The sequence below is a fragment of the Neophocaena asiaeorientalis genome, unplaced genomic scaffold (assembly GCF_003031525.2).
Source record: "Neophocaena asiaeorientalis asiaeorientalis breed wild unplaced genomic scaffold, Neophocaena_asiaeorientalis_V1.1 scaffold212, whole genome shotgun sequence".
Lineage (NCBI taxonomy): Eukaryota > Metazoa > Chordata > Mammalia > Artiodactyla > Phocoenidae > Neophocaena > Neophocaena asiaeorientalis.
Genome location: NW_020174046.1, coordinates 4,987,336 through 4,999,360, shown reverse-complemented (window position 1 = coordinate 4,999,360; position 12,025 = coordinate 4,987,336). Strand labels below are relative to the sequence as shown.

General features: G+C 41.8%; 1 pseudogene; it reads right to left on the bottom strand.

Annotated features, from left to right (window-relative positions):
• Positions 1-262: 262 nt before the first annotated feature.
• Positions 263-3,129, bottom strand: LOC112405520 (WD repeat and SOCS box-containing protein 1 pseudogene; annotated as a pseudogene).
• Positions 3,130-12,025: the final 8,896 nt, after the last annotated feature.

The following is a 12,025-nucleotide window of genomic DNA, read 5'->3' as shown; positions in this document are numbered from 1 at the left end:
TAACTCAGTGTCCCAGAATGAAAAAATTCCTTCCACTTTACAGCAAAGATACATATTGTGGCTCTACTGAAGCAATGTATACATGTTGGAACTAAAAATTAGAAAAGCAAAAGGGTCCATTCAACACACAGCAGCTTATATCGAAATATATACATGTATGTATATGTTCTCACAGTTACATTTTAGAAAAATATTTACATGTTCAGAAATATTTCTCCTAAGGTCTATAAATAACACTTTAAAAGCTCAACTGATGAAAATGCAATACAAGAATGTATCAAATTAAATAAATCTCCTAAACCTTGAAGTCAGTAAAGCTTGAGGTTTGTGTAAAGTGTGTTGTCAGTCCCTAATACTAGGGAAGACAGCATCCTCTAAACACGGTAGGAGAGGAACTCTAAAACTTTGGAAGGAATCGGCAGCTCCTGGACTTCTTGGGTGGGCATCACTCTCCGGACTGGTATGCGACATAAATGTTGAAGGCTAGGGACTTGCCTTGGAGTGGCCCCAAAATACACACTTCCATCATGTGTCCCAGCAGCTAAAACACTGCCCTCAGTAGAAAAGGCACAGCAAAGACCATTGCTCAAAGGCGTAACTTGTACTGGATAATCCTCATCAATTCTCCAGAACCTCACCATTTTATCATCAGCAAGGCTTGCAACATGCAGTCCATCATGACTAAACGAGACAGATCGTACCCATCGGTCATTTGCTCCTCCAGCAAATATTGGAGTGGGTGGGGAAAGCAGGTGCCCAAATTCCATCAGAATGTCTCCAGTGTGTGGATCCCAGATATAAACTCGAGTATCATAAGAGGCCATAGCCAGTAATGCTCCATCAGGAGAAAATCACAAGCTACAACATCATGGTGATGTCCTTCTAGTTTCCGTATCATGGTATATTTATCCATATTCTGAAGGAAAACTGCTTTACTGGCTCCCACTGAACACAGCATAGAAGAGTCAGGAGAGAATGCACAGCTGTACACCCAGTTCTGATGGCCCCTCAATACTTTCATCATGTTTCCATCATCTTTCAGGTCCCACACTCTCAGAGTTTTGTCTCTTGAAGCTGACACCAGGATCAAGCTCCCATCTGGAGCAAAAGTTAAATCTCTGACCACTTCAGTATGACCTACCAAGTTAAGGAGGAGTTTTCCTGTACATACATCCCATATTTTGATACACCCATTGTTTAACCCTGTGGCAAGGAGTAGCTGATCTTGTCCAAATTTGAATCGATGCCATTCTATGTTTACACAGCGACTCTGTTTTTCTGGAACTGAAGATCCAAAAGCAAGACTCCAGACTATATCGCCACAGTCTATAATATGTTCACGAGGCTTATCTTTTTGACCACCATCACTGTTTTGTCTTGACAATCTTAAACTGCTTGAATTGGTGATACTCTTGGTGCCATGCAAGAGAAAGTTCTTAAGGCAAAAGCAACAGTCCAATTTTCACGACCACATTTCTTGTCAAAAGGAGCTGCAGGAGCTAAGAGTTCACCTGTAGTACGCGATCTCACGATCTCTTACTTGTTGACCATCGGGGGAAAGCTGGCCCTCTGTGGGGCACCGTCTGATTCCGGGGGCGCGATGCGGCGTGACGCGGGCTGGGTCCCTCCCGGTCCCGGGGACGGAGGGGAGGGGCGGGGCGGTCCCGGCGTTTTCTGCCGACCGCCCCGGGAAAGCTCCGGGAGGCCTAGGACCAAACTACGGAGTCAAACACAGACAATAGATGCTGTTCCCTTTCTCGCGCCTACGGACCAAGATGCTTCCCTCCACACAACCGACTGCAGACGAGACACTGGAGCAAGATCTTGTTTTTAAAGAGTAGAAAAGTGGTTGCACAGGGCTCTGGGTGGAGGAAATAGGGAGATGTTGGTAAAAGGGTATAAATTTTCAATTATAAGATGAGTAAGGTCTGAGGATCTAATGTATAATATAGTGACTATAGTTGATAACACTGTATTGTATAGTTGAGATTTGCTAAGAGAGTAGAACTTAAATGTTCTCACCAAATAAAAAGGATAACTGTGTGAGGTGATGGAGGTTTAAATTGGCTCCATGGGGGAAATCCTTTCACAATGTACATGTGTATCAAATCAGCCCGTTGTATACTTTAAATATCTGGCAATTTTATGCGTCAACTATACCTCAATAAAGCTGAAAAAAAATCCTGTTTATAAAATGAACCACATTTGCTAATTTCTGACTACAATTTGAGACTAAAACTTGCAATAAATTATGCAGTAAAAATAATATAGTAATATTATAGAGACTCTGGAACTATATTCTGGAATCTCTTTTTTATTCCAAAATAGTCATTCCATCAATGAGTAAATGTACCCAGTTTTACCATAAATTGTTTTTAAATTTATTTATTTTTGGCTGCATTGTGTCTTCGTTACTGCATGTGGGCTTTCTCTAGTTGCGGCGAGTAAGGACTACTCTTTGTTGCGGTGCACTGGCTCTAGGCACTCGGGCTTCAGTAGTTGTGGCTCGTGGGCTCTAGAGCGCAGGCTCAGTAGCTGTGGCGCACGGGCTTAGTTGCTCCACGGCACGTGGGATCTTCCCGGACCAGGGCTCGAATCCATGTCCCCTGCATTGGCAGGTGGATTCTTAACCACTGTGCCACCAGGGAAGTCCCTTGTTTTTAATAAAGAAGTAACTTACTGTTGAGTATCAGTCTCCTAAAACATTTTAATGGCTCATAAATAGTTCTTTTTGTATTTCATCATTGAAACAATTTAGCAAATACCATAAGCTGAGATACGATGGAGACACCTGTATTACGGAGCAAACGTCTCACACCGAATTATTTGTCCTCATTCTTGTTTCTTCTCTACTTCAGTGATGTTTTCTGTGCCTCTTCCAGCAATATTTGCTGACAAAGGAATATACTTGTGTCAGTTTCCATGTTATTTCCAGTATTTTGTTTCAGCCATTTTAACCTCAGTAAGAAGAGCAAGGGGATTTGCCGTTATGTGCATCTGCTATTATGTAAGCTCAAAAGATGCTTGTAAACATTTATTACTGTATGTAGTATGTCAAGGAGAGATTACATCTTACTTGACTTTAAGCATCACCGGAAAAATTGTAATGTTCTTCTTCGTGTTCCTCATGTTTCTAAAAATCTTGCTTGCAAAGTGATGACATAAATAAATTGTAATATATCACAACATGCCAAATGAAGAAACCATTGCAGGGTGGGGTGCCCATTCAGCCCTCAGGACATCTACATACTACACTATGTGTTCTGCACTACACGTGACTAACACAGCCATAACGACAAGCGTGTCTGTGTCAACCCTTCTACGAAATACCAGAAATGCTTAAAATGTTTCTTTTCAAATATAAAAACACACACAAATACATTTTCTAATATGTTCTTCATACAGCACAATGGATCATCTTGCCCATCGTTGTAGAGGCTGCTCCCAAAGAAATGAGGCAAAACGGGCAACGCAGAGGTCACTGGAACCACCACTATCCCACTGAAAATTAAGCCTACTGAGACGACAAATGTCATTTTATTACACCTTGTAGTGATGAGCACACATTTATAAATATTATTTGAGAAAAACTTTAACATTTTTAGTCAGAATCACCCTAATGATCTTTTTAAATAGTGGCAAAAGGGGAGAACACTAACTCCTGGTTTTAGTTGGTAAATATCAAAGTGACTGTGGTATGCCAAATAATGTTCCCATCCTAATCCCTGGAAGCTGTATGTTTCCTTATGTGAAAGAGGGACTTTGCAGATTTGATTCAGGATCTAGGGGAAAAGAGGACCTTTGGCTGACAGAGCAGACCTGTTGACCCGAAGAGATGACCTGCCTGAGATGAAGAGATGAGGGCTGAAGCTGAACAGTGGGTGACCTGTGCTGCATGGTCCCTCAAGCCATGGATCAGATGGGAAAGTTGACACCCAAGTGGATGCGATCGTGAAGGGTTAACCAAGTAGAAAGACCAGACAGGATGCTAGGTGCTGCAGTGATCACTGGGACAGCAACTAGGTGCACAGAACAAGGTGCTTCCACAGGCCCACCAGGGGGCCATGACTCTGTCACCATGTAAATCAAGCCAAGGTCAGATAACAACTGTGGGGCAGAAGAGGGGTTAGGGAATATCCTGATTTGATTGGACTTAAATCTGAAAAAGCTGGAGAGAAGAAATGGGCAAGATTAGATTTGAGTTTTCTCGCCTTCAGGTGGAATGGGGCTCTAAGTATATATTAATCTTGACTATAAAATTGTTTGTAAATAATTTTAATTATAAAAATGTTAATTTTCATAGCTGAATTCATAGTTATTTTATAGTATGAAAATACCACACTTGTACTGTGTCCCTAATACACCGGGCACACAATGAATACTCAATAAAGACTTGTTAATGTAAACTCAGGTCATGGGAGAGGCTCTTTCTTGGCTTCTCTCTGCACTTCCATTGGCCTCCTCTTCAGCTGTGAGCTATATTCCTGACCCTAGAACTTAAATGTATTCAGAAAGAAGCCAACATGGATATCCTAAACCTCATTATACATCCGAACTTGAAACTGACACCAAGTCAGTATTTTACGACTAAGGGCTCCCAGGAAGCTAGTCTGATTTGGAGGTAGAAATGGATTTAAGAACACAGAGGACTTGCAAGCTTGATTTGGAGGTAGAAATGGATTTAAGAATACAGAGGACTTGCAAGCTTGATTTGGAGGTAGAAATGGATTTAAGAACACAGAGGACTTGCAAGCTTGACCCAGGAGCTCTCTTGGCCACCTGTGATGGATGTTTTCCTGCTGCCGTAGAACAGGTTGAAAGGGCAAATGAGCTTCTGACAAATGTAAGAAGAACTCTCTATTTAGCCTGAAATGGCAACAGGCAGACCAACGCTTCCCATGCAGGTCTGTGACGCTGAATTCATTACAGATCTAATAAAGCACTTTAGCTATCAAAAACACACAAAAAAATTTAAGTAACAGCAAGTAGCACACAAAAATACGTAAGTTAAAAGCCTGGATGTAACCTAGAAAGCACTGCTCCATCCTTTTCCCGATTCTAATAGGTCTCTCCTACGGAATTTTCAATAAATCCTATTTTTCCCAATCTAATTTTAACAGCAAGGAGTTTTGATAAGCTTTCACAGGATTGTGTTATAAAACTGGTGTTGAAAAATACTCTCCATGACGAGCTTTGAGGATCTTTACAGTGTAAGCATTAAAGAGCTTCACAGAGAATCGTCATCAAGAGAATTACTGGGTCACCTAAATGTATTAAACGATCTCATGGGATTACAGTACCTAAAACCCACAATCTTAAGTTTAAAATTTAATCATAAGAAGATGAGCATTGAACCCACCATTCCCTTTCATGAATTTTTACAGAAAAAAACTGTTTATATTCATAAAGTATTCACAAGTATTTACAAATTATCCAGGTTACCGATTTTTCACCTCATCACCACCATGATCTCTTCATGATTGCTTGAACAGAACAAATTTTCTCAAGTACTCTCTCACATGATCCTTGGTGGGTACGACAGAGGAAATATTCTTGTCCTCTCCCCTGTGCTCTCTATATTGTTCCTTAAGAAAATCGCGGACTTACAAGGTTCTAATTTTGCAAGACAGGGTCTCACATCATATCGATACAAGTACGCAATTTTTAAGAGAATTCACAAAGGCTAATTATGGTAAATGTTGTGGTTAACCCCCCACATTTACTCCACCAAACTCCCGTCAGCAATAGCATGACCAGGTGATTCTCACTTAAGAGGGACCCCTGGTTCAAAACTGGGCAAATAACCCAAGGCTGGCCTATGAGAAGACAGAAGTTTGGCTAATGGCTTCTGGGAAAGGTCCCTTATACGCTGAAGAGCAATGAGGGCTCAGCATCTCTTCCAGTGAATATGAAAAAAGAAGCGTGGAGCCTGTCTGCCATCTTGCAACCGTGGTAATTAGCAGCCTCAGGAGCAGCCAGCGTTGTGATGGCCAAACAGCCTGAGATGAACGATATGGGTCTTTGATGACATTATTAAACTGCTGGATGAACCGACCTTCTTGACTTTCTCTCAGGTGAGGAAATAAACTTATATTTAAGTCAATTTGAGCTTGCAAACGAACCAACTTTAATGGATGTCATTTCTTTCTAGTTAAACCCAAACCCCTATTTCCAGATACCTTCACCTACTTCTTCTCCATGTATGTCAACCCTGTGGCATGTCCAAAACAGAACTCATTTCCTTTTTCAACAATATCAGTCTCTACACTACCCAGGCTTGGGGTCCTACAGTTATTCTTTTGCTTCTCTTTAGGTCGTGTCATGTCTTTGAGTCATGATCTCTCATCCATTGACTTATTCCTTTTTGCGGTCTCACCACCCTACGTCAGATCTTCACCACTTCATGGAGACATGATCCCACACAGTGTATCTAGGGATCTCCTCATTCCTCTGTGAAAGAGGCCCAAGTGTGTATGCTTTTGATCGAATACAACGTAAGGGAGGCACCTCTGGGAATTTGATTCCAACTCAGAAATGGTATTTTGTTCCTTCTGCATGCTCTATCTGCTAAGACTACGTCTGCTCTTAAAGATGTAGTTCAAATATCAACTTGGCTGTGAAGTTGCTTCACAACTGAGTAAATGTAAATGTAAATGTCTAATGGATTCTCACACACTGGATTTCTCTCATAGCCCTGGTCTTTTCTACCAGGCACTAGAATCCTTTGGGCATGTGCCTTTCCCCTCCATGAGAATAAGGATTGCTTTGTATTCATCAAATATTCCCTCCATGTTTTATGACATTAATCTGAAAATTGCTTTTTTCCTGTCCTGTACACATGGATTTTAAACACATACTAGGATTTTTAAATGCCATTTTTAACGTCTTTATTGGAGTATAACTGCTTCACAATATTGCATTAGTTTCTGCTGTATAACAAAGTGATTCAGCTATATGTATACATATATCCCCATATCCCCTCCCTCTTGCATCTCCCTCCCACCCTCCCTAACCCACCCCTCTAGGTGGTCACAAATCACCAAGCTGATCTCCCTGTGTTACGCGGCTGCTTCCCACTACCTGTCTATTTTACATTTGGTAGTGTATATATGTCCATGCCACTCTCTCACTTCGTCCCAGCTTACCCTTCCCCCTCCCCGTGTCCTCAAGTCCATTCTCTACACCTGCATCTTTATTCCTGTCCTGCTCCTAGGTTCATTAGAACCGCTTTTTTTTTAGATTCCATACATACGTGTTAGCAGACGGTATTTGTTTTTCTCTTTCTGACTTACTTCACTCTGTATGACAGACTCTAGGTCCATCCACCTCAAAACAAACAGTTCAAATTCTTTTTATGCCATTTTTATTGGTATAAACTGGGACTTGCATTAGCATACCTTAACACCTCTTCCAGATTGCAAGGATTGATGTTAGAGCAGTAAATAAAATGAGTAAACTCCCAGCCCTGGCATATACACTATTAGAGATGTCTCTCAACTAACAATCAGGCAGTAGTTTTTATTCCAGGCCTATTCCTTGGAACCCAGCTAGTTTCTTTCTTTCTTTCTTTTTTTTTTTTTTTTGCTACTTCTCACACCGTGATAGAAATGAAAATTAAGTATTGAATAAAATGCCTAGATTACATTCTTGAATAGAACAAATTTAATTTTCATGCTACTTTCCTTTCTGAATCTAGCACTGCAGAGGCTCCGGGTTTTAATGACTACAGGGGATAAAAGCATCCTCTTCCCTCCTCTACCAGTCATGCCTACCCATAAAATAAAAACTTTTGATTTCTCAAAAATATTGAAGAAATCATCCCTTCCTTCTACTCCTCTCACTCACCCACTCCTCCCCACTACCTCTTTGGGACAGACTGGATGTTAGAATCAGCCACTCACAAATGGCCTGGCCCCTCAATCCTTCCTTGGCCTTGTCTTATGAAGCTGCCTGTCCACAGGCCATGTGCCATCTTCTCCCCCCATGTCGTTCTCCCACAAACACAGAGGACAGAGAGCTCTTCTCTTGGCTACTCAATTGCAAAGCTCAATTCAAGTAGGAGGAAGCAGGAAGTGTGCCAGCAGAAATGACGGTGATATTTTTTGATCCCTACCTCTTGTAAAGATTCCCAATGGACCCAGCACTCTGATTATTCCTCCCCATACACACACAGATAATTCTCATGTGTAAACAAAACAAATGAAAGGCTAGAGAATACACATGTACATACTGCCTCTTTAAGTCAAGATTATAAAGGGTAACTTTAAAGAATATTTACGAAATTTTAAAACGTAGAACTTTCTTATGTCTTAATATGGCATCTAGGACTTCCCTGGTGGCACAGTGGTTAAGAATCTGCCTGCCAATGCAGGGGACACGGGTTCGAGCCCTGGTCCAGGAAGATCCCACATGCCACAGAGCAGCTAAGCCCATGCGCCACAGCTACTGAACCTGCGCTCCAGAGCCCGCGAGCCACAACTACTGAGCCGGCGTGCCACAACTACTGAAGCCGGTGCGCCTAGAGCCCGTGCTCCGCAACGAGAAGCCACCATAATGAGAAGCACGCACACCACAAAGAAGAGTAGCCCCGCTCACCATAACTAGAGAAAGCCTGTGCGCAGCAATGAAGACCCAATGCAGCCAAAAATTAATTAATTAAAAAAATATATGGCACCTAGATGGCAATTTCTGACTTGGCCTCTCCCTGCTTCCCACAAAGCATACATGGAGACATTGAAAGTGATGAAAAGCCTTAACACTGAGATCTACCACTGGCAATGCTAGACTCCGGGGGTGGGAGGGTACAGAATTTCAATCAACTACCATGAAACAGGACCAAAGCTTGTCTGTAGCTTGAAGTAAGGCAGAGCGACCAAGTCCGGGGCCTCAGCCGAGAGACGCAAAGTTTACGTCTCAGAACACGGCAGAACAGAACCCAGCTGGCTGTCTCTGCCTCTGGAAGCAGCCAGTGCACTCTAACCCCAGTACCTCTGTTTCCAGGACATTCTGAGAGTCCCCCAAAACTACAGGGCAAGTGGTGAAGGGGAAGCAGCACACGTGTCAAGGGAACTCACTCACGGCACACTGGGAAGTGCAGCTCTGATTCCTAATATATCATGGGCGCGGGGCGGGTGGTACGAACAGAACGTGGCCTGGAGATGGCTTTCCAAGCTCTCCCTCAGTTCATCTCACTGGGTAAATAGACAACACATCAGGACATTCAGAGGTTGCTAGGCACTGGAAATTGGGCTGGGTGCTGTGTACGTGAAAGACCCCCCAACTGAACATCTGAGGTGGTCAATCCACCAACACCAAAATGTACATGATCTCCAGTCATCGACTGGGTTCTCATCTTACTGCATCACTGGGTAGCCTTTGACACAGCAGGTCCCTTCCGCCTTGAAATATGCTGTTGACTTGATTTCCAGAACACCAGTGGGTGGGTTCTCCTCCTGCCTCTGCATCTCTGATCTCCAATGCTGGAGGACCCCAGGAATTGGCCCTTCTGCGATATTCTTTGCTCTAATTACAGTCAGAATCCAGGTGATGTCCTCTTGATTCTCAGCTTAAAATCCATCCACATACTGATGACCCTACACTTACATCCCCAGCCTGGACTTCTGCCTTGAACTCCAGATTTGCACAGCCAGCTGCCCACTCGACACTGTCATTTAGTTTATCTAATACTGTTCAGACCTCACCATGTTTAAAATCCAAACCCTGATCTCCCTGCCCCACCAACCCCAACTGGGCTCCACCTACCACCTTATCCATTTTAGAAAGTGGTGGTTCCATGTTCAGCTCCTTAAGACAACACTTGAGACTTGGACTCTTCCCTTCCTCTTATGCTACATCCAACCCATCACCAAATTCTGTCACTTCATCTTCGAGATACATATGCACACTGTGTAATCTGTCACCTCCTTCCTCATCACCTCCCCTGCTCCCGCCCTGCTGAAGAGAACATCTTTCGCCTGGACAATTTCAATAGATTCCGAACTCGCCTCCCTGCTTTTACCTTTACTCTTCTGCAACCTATTGTTTATGTGGTGGTCTTCAGTCATTTTAAAACATAAGTCAGTTCATTTCACTCCTCAGCTCAACCTTCCAATGTCTCTGTCCTGCTCAGCAGACCTGCGTCTTCCTGCCCACACCTCCTTGCTCACATCACTCTCATTTGATCCGTCCTAACCACACGGTCGCTTCCTGAGCACACCAAATATTCTCCTGCCTCAGGACACTTGAACTTGCTATTTTCTATATCCGGAATGCATTCCCCTCAGATATCTGTAAGGTCTGCTCCCTCAATCCTTCAGGCTTTGGCTCAAATATCAGAGAGGATGTCTCTACAACCCATATAAAAAGGCACCACGGAACTTTCACTTCCAATACTCATGGAGCCTCCTCGCCCTGCTCATTTGTGCTTCAACACCCTTATCTCCACATGCATGCTACATTTTATTGAGTTTATCACTGTCTCCCCCAACTGGAAATCTAAGCCCAGACAGAGACAAGACTTTGTATTTCTTCACTGCACTATCTACAGTGCCTAAAACCATGCCTGGCACATACCGCTTGAATAAAGAATGCTGAACGACTGAATCTTTCCTTGTTCCTAAATGAAGTTACAAATTCTCATGGGCATATACAAAGGTGCTATAACACCGGTGTCTCAGAAGAAAATCTCTGAAAGCTGTCCTAACAACTTGTACTAACAAAATTATTATCACTTAAAAAGATAATATGAGAGATGAGGAAAAAAGTCATAAGAATGTACAGAGAAGAAGAAAAACAGTATACAAGGTTAAGATGAAAAGACACAGGATTTAGATGAAAAGGAGTACTGATCAGTAAAGATGTTGGATGAGAAAACTAAAACTGTGAGGTAAGAAATAAAGCTTGTACTAGAGGTAGGAACAAGCAGAATTAACAAGACAGAAATTGAAGCAGTAGTTTATTAATTTATTCAGCTACTGCATACTGAGGGCTACCATATGTCAGCGAACAAGGCAACGGAAATTCCTGTGTGGTGCTAGTGGGAGTCTAAGTTGGTAGCATCTTTCTGGAAACCACTGTGGCAATATGCATCATGACAGCCTTAAGATGCATAACCTCTGAGCCAATAATCTCATGTCTATGAAAATGATATAAAGAAATAGATATGATCATGGAGAGTCCATCACAGACTTTATACTAGAAATATATGCATACATATAGTATATATAACCATGTTATATATATCACAGGGAGCTCAGCTCGGTGCTCTGTGGTGACCTAGATGGGGGGGGAGGGGGGAGGGAGGTCCAAGAGGGAGGGTATACATAGAGCTGACTCACTTCATTGTACAGCAGAAACTAACACAACATTGTAAAGCAATTTTACTCCAATAAGAAATAAAAATAATGGGGAAAAAATAAAAGTAACTGTTATATCACTTTAAAGAGAATAAAATCTATTTGTTTAAAAAAAGTGTTAAATATTAGAAACGACTGAGATGCACGCAGTAGAGGAACTTGCAGGTAAGTGTTAACAGCACCAAACAACGGAGCATTATGCAACCATTAATAAAAATATATAGAAATGGTTTTAAGAACATGGAAAAATTCACAAGCCAATGTTAACTAGGAACACAAGATAAATAACTGTGTATGGATTGAGTTTAAACAGAGCTCTTGTCTTTGAAGTTTGGAATTGAAAAATTATATTCCTTACGCTTTAGGTACTTGATAAATTTTCATCATAAAACACACATTACTCTAATAATCAGAAATAAAGAATACTAAACAAAAATAAAAACTGGAACTAAATTTTTTATGTTCTCCCACATTACAGCTTCTTATTTCTAACCTATCCCAGTACAGTTCTCATATCCTAGAATTAACCACTCCAGTTTCCTTATTATAAAGGATTCAAGCAAGCTTGTATTTTTGCTCAAAACATGCTAAAGTCTTGTGTTCTTGCACTCTCACTCCAGATTTCTAAAACATTATAGATTTTTTTTTATCCTATAGATTTTCTAAACTTA